At 49.4% G+C, this 13,275-nt stretch overlaps 1 pseudogene; it reads right to left on the reverse strand.

Annotated features, from left to right (window-relative positions):
- Nucleotides 1–268: 268 nt before the first annotated feature.
- On the reverse strand, nucleotides 269–377 carry LOC148665034 (5S ribosomal RNA; annotated as a pseudogene).
- Nucleotides 378–13,275: the final 12,898 nt, after the last annotated feature.

The raw sequence follows: 13,275 nt of genomic DNA on the forward strand, positions 1-13,275 counted from the left end.
TCTTCTTCTCCTTCTTATAGAGAGAACAGCTCCGTCACCTCTTTTACGACGCTGCTTTTTTGAGAGCTGCTGCTGTGCTTTGACATCTGAGCTCTGTGGAAAACGATCTCAATACAATTCTGAAAAACGCGACTCCCCGAACGCCAGCCGAACAAGTCTCCACAGCGGAAGCGCTGTGTCTCTTTTCAGCTGGCGATAAACCTTTCCTCGATCCTTTGCGGACTTGTAAAACTGTTCATGATCAGTTTTACAAGCTCCTGCGCTTAAAAGCTTACAGCACCTGGTATTCCCAGGCAGTCTCCCATCCAAGTACTAACCAGGCCCATCTCTGTTTATCTTCCGAGATCAGGCATGCTCAAGGGGGTGTGGCCGTAAGCAAGAGCAAGGATCGCTGGCACCCTTCTTATAGAGAGGACAGCTCCATCACCTCTTTTACAACGCTGCTTTTTTCCCTTGCGTTTTTCTCTTCTTCCCACGTTCTCTCTCTTCACTGCCTTCGTCCCCGCTCTATTTCACTTCAACCTTTCACTCTTGCTTCCTTCCAATGAGGACGGAGCTGCGGGAGAAAGGGCGCTATAGAGGATCGCTGTGGAGAGCTGCTGCTGTGCTTTGACATCTGAGCTCGGTGGAAAACAATCTCAATACAATTCTGAAAAACGCGACTCCCCGAACGCCAGCCGAGCAAGTCTCCACAGCCGAAGCGCTGTGTCTCTTTTCAGCTGGCGATAAACCTTTCCTCGATCCTTTGCGGACTTGTAAAACTGTTCATGATCAGAATAAAAAAAACGCTCACGCTAATACACAAGCACCCGTGTCTCGCCAGAGCTGACAAATAAACAGACGGACAAGCCGCACTGCACTTGTGAACAGGGGAATGAGCGAGCGAGCGGGGATAAGGCGCCTCCTGCGCTTAAAAGCACCTGGTATTCCCAGGCTGTCTCCCATCCAAGTACTAACCAGGCCCATCCCTGTTCAGCTCCCAAGATCAGGCATGCTCAAGGGGGTGTGGCCGTAAGCTAGAGCAAAGCTCGCTGGCACCCCACTTATAGAGAGGACAGCTCTGTCACCTCTTTTACGACGCTGCTTTTTTTCCCCTGCGTTTTTCTCTTCTTCCCACGTTCTCTCTCTTCACTGCCTTCGTCCCCGCTCAATTTCACTTCAGCCTTTCACTCTTGCTTCCTTCCAATGAGGACGGAGCTGCGGGAGAAAGGGCGCTATAGAGGATCGCTGTGGAGAGCTGCTGCTGTGCTTTGACATCTGAGCTCTGTGGGAAACGATTTCAATACAATTCTGATAAACGCGACTCCCAGAACGCCAGCCGAACAAGTCTTGAAGTGGAAATCTAATAAGTAAATTGATTCTTAAAATGTAGAGAGCTTTGCAAGAAATATATTGGTGCTTTAAGATGTAGCGGTGAGGCTTAAATAATAAGGCAGAATTAAGTGTTTCTGAGCTTCCCAAATGAGGCCCCATTTCTCTGTTCATCTCTGTGGTGGAGCCACAGAGAAACTATTCATGCAAGATGTTTTCTTTTGATAAGGACAGCTCCCACAGGGGGATGCACTTAGCTAAGCCTGGCTATCATGATCAATGGTCATCCATTGGCGCCTATCTGTTTAGGGAGTGCCAGTTGGACATCTGGACTGCATTACTAAGTGTCAGGACTAAGTGACTCATATCTCACCTTGATCAACCAATCAGGGACTGGTAGGGCCGAGTAACCCACGTGGGACTCTGATGCCCATGGAACTTTCAGCCAATCAATGAGCTGAAGTTCCTCCAGGTAAAACAGGCAACACAGAGAGCCTGGGAGATTGAGATTCAGATTCAGATTCAGACAAGATTCAGATTCAGATTCAACAATTCTAAAGGGAATTCAAAGGAGAATCCCAAGGGCAGGACATTCTCACAGCGCGCCTCCTGACCATCCTGAGACTCAGCCCGGACAACCACGGAACGGCCAGTGTGTCCGAGTGCCAGAACTTTCCTTTGTTCTAAGAGTCTAGAGTGGAGGTTGCCAGAGAGTAACCAGCAGCAGGCCTCGTGAACAGGTCGGAACTGTGGACAGCTGAATCACTATTCAGAACTAGCTCTTCATCAGGAACGAACCAGTCCTCTTCCTGACTTGCTGGGACCCACAGTCATCTTTTCTCCTGTGCACAAACTTTGCTAGTTAAGCCAACAGTGAGCATCAGCAGCGCACCGTCGCAAGCCGCACAGCACAGCCTGGCACGGAGCCAGAGAGCGCGGATTGGACAGCAACAGCCTGCAACTGTTTCTTTGTGCCCGCAGGAGATCTGAATCCCCAAAGATTGGATGAGTATTCAACTTCAATGCATTACAGCTCGAGAATTCAATTGTTATCCAAATCAGTTGATATCAATTTAATTCCTAAGAGTTATGTACTTGTTTGAGTATCTAATGTAGAAGTTGTAACCAAGTTCACTTTACGAAACGGTCTTAATGAATGATATACTGAATGTATGTCCTCTTGATATGTGTAACACTTTGTAACTGATTGAATATATACCTTTTGTATTCTGATAACCCTCTCGATAAGATCTGTTAGGTTTACATGCATATTCTATGTATTAATAAATGTATCCTCGTGTGTTAGTACCTGTGTGTGTGCGTTGTTTGATTATGTCGCATGGTTGGATTCTAAAGCCATCAAAAGAATCAACTTTGTGATTTACTGCTACAATTAATAATTGTCTCAGTAAATGCCCAAACCCTACAGAACTGGTGCCTTCAGAGAGCCACTATGATTACATATTTGGCGTCCCTGGACCGGTTTTCCCTACATTATTTGGCGTCCCTGGGTCAGCTTAATCTACAAAGATAATATATTTCAAGGATGTAAATGCTGTGCTACAGTACGTGCAGAATTTTAGAAAACAGTGTATCAACAAAGTACACTGTTTAGGTTACTTTAGAAGACAATGTACCAAAACAATATATGCTTTCTGGGTCGTTAGAATTAGCTGAAAGTAACTGATTAGCTTTGAATAACAAATCTAGTGCTTCTTCTCTCGCTTTTTGATGTAATCTGTTTTCTCTTAGGGAAAGGGGAACTTTTAGAAAGGACAAAGCGCTGAGCTTTTTTACAGCGCAACATCTTTTAAAAACCCTGTACTGCTTGTAACAAATTGAGTCTCTGGTTGCACTTTGCGAAGTGGCAGCAGGGCTTGCAATATTGAAATAAAGACCTTACTCAGGTGAGAACTCTCTCTTGTGGCTTCCTTGATAGTTCCATGACAATTTGGGGGCTTGTCCGGGATCAGAAACCTGAACGCGAACGGCTGCTGAAACTCCATCTGGACCCTGACAATTTTAGCAAAATTGGACGAACCTCAGAGGATAAATTGTTTATCCTTCCAGAGACGCGTCTGGAGAATTGGCAGCTGTCTGACGCCAGTAAGTGATCCTTAAAAATTAATAGTTTGAGAAGCGAGCCACAGGGGTGTTCTCACGTGGGTTTGATGAGTCTGGGACTCATATAAAGAACTTATCTTAACACAGACGTGTGGTTTTTGCTCTGCGGAGTAGTTGATGTGATAAGGTTCTAAGTAAGGCACCGATTGGTAAAAATGGGAAATTAAAATTCAAAGATGAAAATGGGACCGAGCAGTCCAGCAAAAGTACACGTACGACAAATTCAGAGAAACAATTATAGCCTGGGTTAGAGTAAAAAAAATGTTTTATGTTCATGAACTGTAAAGCTAGGGTAATAGGTGTAAGGGAACTTGCACATAATTTATATATGATAATTAGGGGCCCATAACTATGAAGGATCTTTGTAAGTGAATCAGAATGGACAGAGGAAAGTTGAATTAGGAAAAATAAGTTTTCTGAAGAAGGGGAAACTAAGAAGAGAAGGAGAAGAACGGAAAGAAAGCGAATTGGAAAGCTTATGTAATGGAAAGAGAAATCACAGAAATAATGGGAAGCTTCAAAAAAGACTAGTCTTGAAACTAAAGAACAGCAAGCTGCAGCTAAAGTCATGACCATGCCTTCTAAAAAGAAAAAGTCTCCACCAAAACTAGAAAGCGGTCCGGAGCCAAAGCCTTTTCACTTGTTCGTGAAATGCCAATGTGCACTTTAACAGGTCCAGAAGGAACTCCAGCATATGTACATTGACATTGGTCTCCTAGTGAATTATTTGCATTAGTTAAGTCTTTTCCTAAATTGCCTGATGACCGTAAAGAATTTCGAAGAAAGGCAAGCCTTGTTCTTGATTGTCTTAAGCCTAATTACAGTGACATAACCTTGTTGCTAGATTATATTGTTCCTAAAGGTTTACAACGTCCTCTAAAAAGGAGGAGGCAGATTGGCGGATATGTAACCCAAATGATGAAGAAGTATCCATCTAAATTAAACCACACGGACATGGAGAGGAAAAGTTAGGCGGCCGCTTCTAAAAAGAGGTAAGGACTCCTCTTTTCTAAAAAGTCCCTTGTCCTCTCCATGTTGCTGTGGTGCTGAAGCAAGTACAACAGAAAAATGAGTTAATGGTGTATGTGTTTTTAGATGCCTGTTTTGTGAAGGTGGGGTAGAGAAAAAGGGATAGCTGAAGGAATAGCGTCTCGCCCTGCCCGTGCGAAACAATCCAGGTGTTGCATCCTGGTACACGACTGCAGTATGGCTGAAGGTAGTAACTAGAACTGTACTCGCAGAAGAGCCGAAAATGGTAACTCGATTCAACTGTGTGTTTAAAGCCAGGATTTGGAACCTGGTCCGTGTTCCTGAATTGTGATAGTTCGTCAGTTTGTCTCGACTGGGGGGTTCCGCGGGGCGCGTGGGAGAAGTGAAAATGGTTTGGTGTGAAGAAAAAAAAAAGTTTGATTAATCCAAAGTGAAACAAAGAAATATGTCGGACGGAATTTAGGCTGAACAGGAATGTAGAAAAGTGTATGAACATTTGGATAAAAATAAACAATATTTAGAGGAATATTTGAGAATTCAACAGAATATCATAGATGAGACACAAAAATCTCTGATGGAAAAGCTAAAAGCAATGGCTGAACGAAACGAAGTTATATATGCAGAAAAAGAAACAGCAAAAGAAGAAATAGAACGCCTTAAGAGAGAATCTAGGAGAAGGGTGGGAATTAGTGTGGAGATTTTTGAAAGAGCATTACCCACCGAAAACTGATTAGACAGCATGTCAGCAGAAGGAAGTGAGGATGTTTCAGATTTTACAGAAAGGTTTATAGCTTTATGGATATTATACTTGGGGTTAGCCGATGAGAAGGAAGTGAATGAAGATACTTCCACAGTAATAAAACAAATTTACTTGAGTGGGTTGATGTTGCTGATGATAAAACCTGATGTTGCCAAGAATGTACAACTATGCTTTCCTGATATTACGGACAGCGGAGACAGATTTGATTTAATAACTCATGAAGCATGCATGCAGAAGTGCGAGCGCTGCAAATGGGGTAAAAAGACTCCCAAGGAGGAGAAAAGGGAGCTGCCAGTTTGTTGAAATTATTGTGCGACTTCAATGTTATACCGAGATATAAAACCCCAAAGACAAAACTACTAATAAGCTGGTGTACAGTTACTAAAAAAAAGGTGTTTTTTGGAGAAATTGTAAGAAAGAGGCTTGATTTCACAATTAAAGAACATGTCAGAAGCTGAAACGAGAGCCGTGCGTGAACTAACAGTTTTAATCTAGTAAACCCCTCTGTAGCCTTCCTAAATTTATCTCAGGATTTAAATAAAAGTGAAATAATCTTACAGTGTGCAGTAACTGGGGGACACAGGAGCACAGCTGTCCTGTTTTTAGACTAAAACAGCATAAAGATGTGATATAAAGTTTTCTAACGGGTAACAGGAGGCTACAGGAGAAGGGGTGCAAGGGTTGTGTTTAAAGCAAATATAAGCTGTCACAGTCTGCTTGGGAAAAGATGTACAGTTTCAACTACTGATGTGGGTGGGGGACACCCCAGACCTATTTTAGGCCCAGACCGCAGCATTTTATAAGGAATTACTGCATGAAATAGCATTTATGTAAACTAACTCAATAGAGTTATGTGATATTGTGATTGTTTTACCTAATTACGGAATCCATAAGGCCGGGCTACTCCAAGTATTGGATCTAAAGAGGAAAAAAAGGAGTATAAAACCAACTACATGATAAAGCCAGGGTGAATGCCTTCTCAGAACGAGCTTGTCCAGTGACGTATTGGTTTAAGGGGGGTAGTGCAGTCTAAAGACAAAATTGCCTTGACCCCTGCAGCACAAACTGTTTTTGATGTTTTGAAACAAGCTTTCTTGCAGACACTGGCCCTGGACTGTATTCCCTCAGACTGATCATCTGCATGTAATCTGTCTGTAAGTGAAAGAAATGGGTTGTGAGCCGTTGTGCTGGTGCAGGAGCATGGAGATAGGCATCGTCTGGTGGGTTATTATTATTCAGGACCCCTTGATGCGGTGGCCAAGGGGCCGTGTTTATGTGTTGTGCAGGCTACCTGCCTGGCTGTATAAACTGTGAATAATCTGGTGTAGAACTAGCAGACCGAATGAAAATATTTAATTGAAACTTGTAAATATGCTAAATGGAAAATTGTAGCAATTTATATAGACTGTATATATACATTTGGTGTATGCCACAATTTTGGATGGCAGTGAAGGAATAGGGATTTCCCCAACATGGAAGGGACTCCAATCAAGAATGCTGGGTTTGTCTCTGAACTGTTAGAAGCTTTGCAGCTACTGACTGAAGTAGCTGTGGTAAAGTATAAATCACATAATAAAGAAATGTTTCCAGTAACTCGAGGGAACAACTTTGCAGATGTAGCTGTCAGGTGCACAGTCCTGGTAGAACAGGAGTCTGAGACCCCTGTGAGACCTCTGTTGGTGAAAAGGGGACAGCTACAGGATATTCAGGCTGAGGCCTCTAAAGCAGAGAAAAGGACATGGTTAGAAAAGAGTGTGGTGCTGCCAGCACACTGGACGCTCTGCATGCCCTCACAGCCTAATGCCCTTTGTAGCTCGACTAATGCACTGTGTCGGACACCTGGGTGTGAGTCAAATGGTGTGCTGGTTACCCAAACCTGGGTGGGGACCGTGTTTGAAGCAGTAGCCACTTATGTGGCATCTCAATGTGATGCTTATCAAAGGAACTCAACTACAGTTCAGGTGCAGGTGCTACAGCTCAAAAGGCCTGCTCCTGAGAAACCTTTCATGCAGTACCAAATGTTTACAACCTTGGCTCTTATAATCTGTTTTCCCAGTGGGTTGCTGTCACTGCCTCTGTGTCTACCAAACACTTGATGATGGAGATAAGCCCTTGGTGGGCACTGCCCTACCGCATGTATTATGATCAAGGGACAGGCTGTGGCTGGATTATTCGGGGTGAGATGGACTGAGATCACCCTCAGTCTGCTAGAACAGTGGAATGAAGGAACAGAAAAGATTGACTAGACATCAGACTGAAGGAACACCATGGGATGCGGGCTGGATCAAACAGAACTGTGTAATAGAGCCTGTTTGATATCATCACAGGCCAATCAACGAAACTTCCTAGAGGGATGAATTTGGCTAATGGATTGTTGAATTTGCTAATTCTCTATTGTAGTATTGTAGGTTGTTAATTGAAGTGGTGCACGGGGCTGGTGAACAGGTGCTGGACACTTGGAGACCTCCAGTAGAGGGAAGACACGACCTGATACCTGGCGAGTGGGTGTGGGTGAGGAAGATATACCCTGCCAGATGTTGCAACCCTGCTGGGAAGGACCATATCAAGTGCAACTGACTACCGACTCTGCCATCTGAGTGACAGGATGAGATCGCTGGATCTACGCATTGCGCTGACACCGAACCACTGCACCAGAGACTGAGTGAGCATTATTATATTGTCACTGTTTCTGTGTTTGTTGAGCTTCCTGAGGGGGGGTGACAGTGTACCTGTTAAGTGTAAGGAGTTTTACTTTAATAAATGGGGATATGGAATCAATACTTTATCAGTCAGCCACAAATAATAATCAGAGCTCATGTTGGGATTGTATTGCTATAAAAGATGCTCATGGGAGTAATCCCCTTTGGTAGAGGTGATTATTTAGGTTAATTGGCATGGGTAAATAGCCCTGCTTTTAGTCTGAGTGTAACTCAGATGTATTAGAATGGAAATAACTGTATGCTCCTCGCTATAATCACAGTTTTAGGCCATTCTCTATTAGGGTGATAGACAGCTGTTTAGGTGAGCAAAGACTAAACAGTACTTGTATTCTAGACAATTATTAGCAAATTAATGACTTAGCAAAGCACATCTATGATGAAGAAAAATATATATCATAATTATAATCCAGATGATTGGGGCATTGGTGCATGGCTACAGTCTGTGCTAGGATCCTGGAGAGGGTCTCTGGTTCAATACATATTTGTGTGTCTGGTATTATTCGTTATAATCATACTGTTAATATCCTGCTGGAAAAACATGTGGACTAAAGCTGCTGCTTCTGTGCTAATTGTACGCCCTGAAGGGATCATGAAGGTCAAAAAATGATTTCATGGGAAAGGTTCTCTTATCTAGTGGCAGAACCTGATGGGTAGAACAATATAGTTTTAAGGGGGGGTTACCCTTGGGAGTGATTCCCCTAGATGCACATTATTATTATGATTTGTTTGTTCATAATAAGATGTTTTGCAGGAACGGGCCAATGAGAAATTTTACAACTTCAGCTAGAATTGTTCTGCAAAATGGCACAGCTGAGGCAGTGGAACAATGTGTAGATTTTTCTAAGAGTTATTACTCTTCTGGTGAAAGACTTCAGGAAAAAGAAGTGGTGTTCACTCAGGTGGAGGGGGCCGTACCAAGGCTGCTGACCACTGCGACTGCTGTGAAAGTCACGGAAAGGGTGCCCTGAATTCATGCCTCCCACTGTAAAAAGGTCACAAACGAACTGAGCAAAGCGCAGGAGTGATGTCTCCACAGGGATAGATGGGGATCACATGCTTGGGACTGATGTGCCCAGCCTTTTTCCTTTTTATGTGGAAGCCTGTCACCACCCAGAAAGAGGAAGAATCTAAATGCGAAGCCTCTTTGTATACAAACTGGCTGAATGAAACTGATAATGAGGGGGATATGAGTAATTTGTGGTATAAACTTATAAATCATACTGTAAAGTTAAAGAAATTTAATGCATCTTGTTATGTATGTGCTTTAATGCCTCATTCTACAGCTTCACCCATTTCTCTCCTGGTTAGAATCACTGTTTGGGCCAGGGGGAATGTTTTTCTTTAAGTTACTAACACCGATTATAGTAGCTGTGATACTTGTCTTCCTGTTTTTGTGTTGCTGTACGACATATTATTCCAATGCTTTGAAATATGGTAATGAATATGTTTGCGTATCAGTATGTTCTGATAAGAACGCAAGAATCCGAAGTATGGGAGCCCCCTGGGAGTCCATATTGTAACGCCCTTGCCTGGTGGTGAGGAGGAAGCGCCCCTAGGCGCTCGTAGTACCGCTGGGCATGCTGGGAGTGGTAGCCGGGGAGAGTCTGAGGGTCAGCACGATGACCAGCGGCTGACCCTACCTGTGTAAATAATGTCCTAGTAATTCTAGTGCCCTGGGTAGTCCTGTAAAAGTATAGTGTGTTGTTAGGTAATTACCACCCTAAATATGTGTACGTGTTCCGTCAGTCTCCTCATGTGTGTGTAGATCCTGTGTTTGGTTTTGTGTGGTTGTAAATGAATAAAGCTAATGTTTGTTTGTTAATCGCGTCTCCACTCGTCCTTGTTCTGAAAAGAACCTGCAAACGCTACATTGGGCAGAATGGACAACTCGTGGCAGACACTACCCGATTCTGTTAAGCGCCGGCTGACGCTGGAAGAAACAGAACCCATCGGCAGCGCACATAGGGAGCCTGAGCAACTCCTGGGTGCGACAGGTGGCCACAGCCCTTACAATGGCTATTCAATAGTGGTTCTGCCGGTAGAATTGGGGCGACTGGCCGCTACTCCTGGTCAGCGAGCACCCCAGATAGAGGATACTCTCCCTGCCGGAGCCGATCAGCGATTCCCATACCCATCAGCGCGGGTGCGACCAGGTCGCTACAATGGGGAAGCGCCGTGGGAAATCTACGAGGCGCAGTTCCAGCTCGCGGCCTGGACGAATGGCTGGAGCCGGGCGGAGATGGAAGGAGTGGCCTGCCAGGTGCTCCTGGACGTCCCGGAGGAGGACAGAGGCGAATACACGGCGCTGGCGGCGGCTCTCCAGCTGCGTTTCGGTGTAGAGGAGGCGCCGGACTTGATACGGGAGAGGCTGGCCCTGCGGCGGCGCCGACCAGGAGAGCGACTGGGCCCGGTTGCCGCTGATGTCGCGTTCCTTGCCCGCTGAGGATACCCAACTTTCCCCCGGGAGGCGCAGCGGGAGATGGCTCTCCAGGCTTTTCTCAAGGCCCTCTCACCCGAGGAGCTGCGGCGCCACGTGCAGCTGGCCGCGCCAACATCGCTGGAGCAGGCCTTGGCCCTTGCTACATGGGCTGAGGCCGTGTTCGGGGTGACTGGAAGTGCCAGCAGACGCAGTGCGCCCTGCCGGCTGACCGAGACGGCGACGGAGGAATCCAGCGAGGGGGAAGAGGAGCCAGCCCGGGCAGCGACCCCCGCGGAACAGCCCCGCACGCTGATTTGCAACCGCTGCGGGAAGAGAGGACACTGAGCCCGGTTCTGCCGGGCACCCGAACCTCGCACTCCTCGATCGGCGTAGGGAAACGGGAATGGGGCGACACCGCGTGGGGAAGGCCGCCCCTCGAACACCTCAACCCCCGCTCCGGAGAGCGCTGTTAAGACCGGCGCCCCTCACACCACCGTGGGGCGAGTCGGCTGTAGCCGGGGCCTGTACCTCCACTGCAAAATCGAGGACCAACCCTGCCTGGCCCTGCTCGACACCGGTTCATCGGTAACCCTACTCCGGCCGGGCGTCCTCCCCGACACCAAGGGCACCAACCCCCCAGGATGGGAGGCCTCCAGCCTGCGGCTAAGGACCGTGACGGGCCAGCTCGCTGCAGTCCGGGGGAAACAGGTGCTTGCCTTCCGTCTAGGTGCAGCGATGGTGTGCCACCCCTGCTACCTCGCACCCATCCAGGAGGACTGCATTCTGGGGCTGGACGTACTGCAGCGAGTGGGGGCCAGTTTGGACTTGAGCCGGCAGGAGTTGGTGTGGCAGGGGGAGTGACTTCACCTGGTGGAGGGCAGGCCCGGCGAAGGCCGAGGGACGCGGGCTTGCCGGAGCCGGGAGAAAAAGAGGCAGTGGCGGCGGCGGTGGCGGCAGTCGCCGGGGCAGACCAGGCCTGTGAGCCGGGGAGCGAGCGTGCTGGATCCTGCTCCCGAGTCAGCCGGGGGGCCAGACAAGGCGGCGGCGGCGGGAGCCGAGCGTTGCGTGGAAGCGAGGCACGCCGTTGAGGATCTCTACCAGCGGAGCTGCGAGGGCCTCGATCAGGACCAGCGGCAGCGGCTCCAGGCGCTACTCGCCCAGAACGAGGATCTCTTTGCGGCGATAGATGAGGACTGCACCCGCACTGCCCTGGTCCAACACGAGATCAACACTGGCGACGCTCGGCCCATCCGCATCCCACCGGGACGCATGGTTCACGCCAAGCGGACCGCCGCCGAGGAAAAGATCCGGGAGATGGCCGCAGCGGGGGTGATTGAGCCCTCCGCGAGCCCGTGGTCGGCGCCAGCTGTACTGGTAAAAAAAAAGACGGCTCGTGGAGGTTCTGCGCCAACTACCGCAAGCTGAACGAGGTCACCCGGAAAGATTCGTACCCCCTGCCAAGGATAGATGACGCCCTAGACTACATCACCGGGTCAACCTGGTTCAGCTCCCTGGACCTCCGCTGCGGCTACTGGCAGGTACCGCTTGCTCCCGATGCTCGCCCGAAGACGGCCTTTTCTATCGGCCAGGGCCTCTGGCAGTTTACTGTCATGCCTTTTGGCCTGTGCAATGCCCCGGCGATGTTCGAGAGGCTGATGGAGAGGGTGCTGGCATCTGTCCCGCAGAACCAGTGTGTGCTGTATCTGGACGATCTGCTGGTTCATGCCCGGGGCTTCGACCAGGCCTTGACGAACCTCCAGGCGGTGCTGGCCTGCATCCGCTGTGCTGGCCTGAGGCTCAACCCCCGCAAGTGCGAGCTCCTGCGGCGGGAGGTGAGCTTCCTGGGACATGTTGTTGGACCGCGAGGGGTGGCTACGGACCCAGGTAAGGTCGCCGCAGTGAGGGACTGGCCGACTCCACACACCGTCGCGGAGCTCCGCAGCTTTCTGGGGTTGGCCTCGTACTACCGGAGGTTCGTCTGGGACTTTGCCAGCATCGCTGCCCCGCTGCACCGCCTCACCGACAAGGGCCGCCGTTTTGACTGGGACTCGGGCTGTGAGACTGCCTTCGGCCGGTTGCGTGAAGCTCTGGTGGGGGCCCCCGTGCTGGCCTACCCCGACCCGCGGTTGCCGTATGTTCTCGACACCGACGCGAGTGACTCGGGGGTGGGTGCGGTGTTGACGCAGGAGGGGCTGGATTGGGAGCGCGTAGTGGCCTACTATAGTCGGGCTTTGACTAGGGCTGAACGGAACTACTGCGTGACCCGTCGCGAGCTGCTGGCGGTGATGGCGGCGGTCCACCACTTCAGGCCGTACCTGTTCGGGACCCGGTTCCGGTTGAGGACCGACCATGCGTCCCTCACCTGGCTGCTCCACTTTAAGGAGCCAGAGGGGCAGATGGCGCGATGGATAGAGATCCTGCAGGAGTACGACTTAACTGTCGTGCACCGTGCGGGGTCTCGCCATCTCAATGCCGACGCTCTCTCGTGGCGCCCCTGCGAGGCCGCGGACTGCCACCACTGCGCCCGGCGGGAGCAGCGTGAGGAGGCTGTCCGCACCGCGGCAGGGGTGAGCACCGCGGCCACGGCCCGGGAGGGCGCAGCGTCAGGCAGCTGATCCTGACGTGGGGCCGGTGCTCCGCTGGAGGGCAGCAGGAGTGCGGCCTACGCGAGAGGAGCTCGCCCCGCACCCGAAGTCCGTCAAGGCCCTCTGCGCCCTGTGGGAGGCCTTGGAGGTAAAGGACGGGGTGCTGCGCCGGGGGTGGCGGGTACCCTCCAGTGGCGAGGTACGGTGGCAGCTGGTGGTGCCTCGGTCGCTCCGGGGGGCGGTGCTCCGAGCGGTGCACGGCCAGCCGGGCGTGGGGCACTTCGGTGGTAAAAAAACCCTGCAGCGTCTCCGAGGCCGTTTTTATTGGGGTCTTTGCCACCGGGACGTGCAGCGGTACTGCCGAAC

This window comes from Lepisosteus platostomus, chromosome 5 (assembly GCF_059453375.1).
Source record: "Lepisosteus platostomus isolate fLepPlt1 chromosome 5, fLepPlt1.hap1, whole genome shotgun sequence".
Lineage (NCBI taxonomy): Eukaryota > Metazoa > Chordata > Actinopteri > Semionotiformes > Lepisosteidae > Lepisosteus > Lepisosteus platostomus.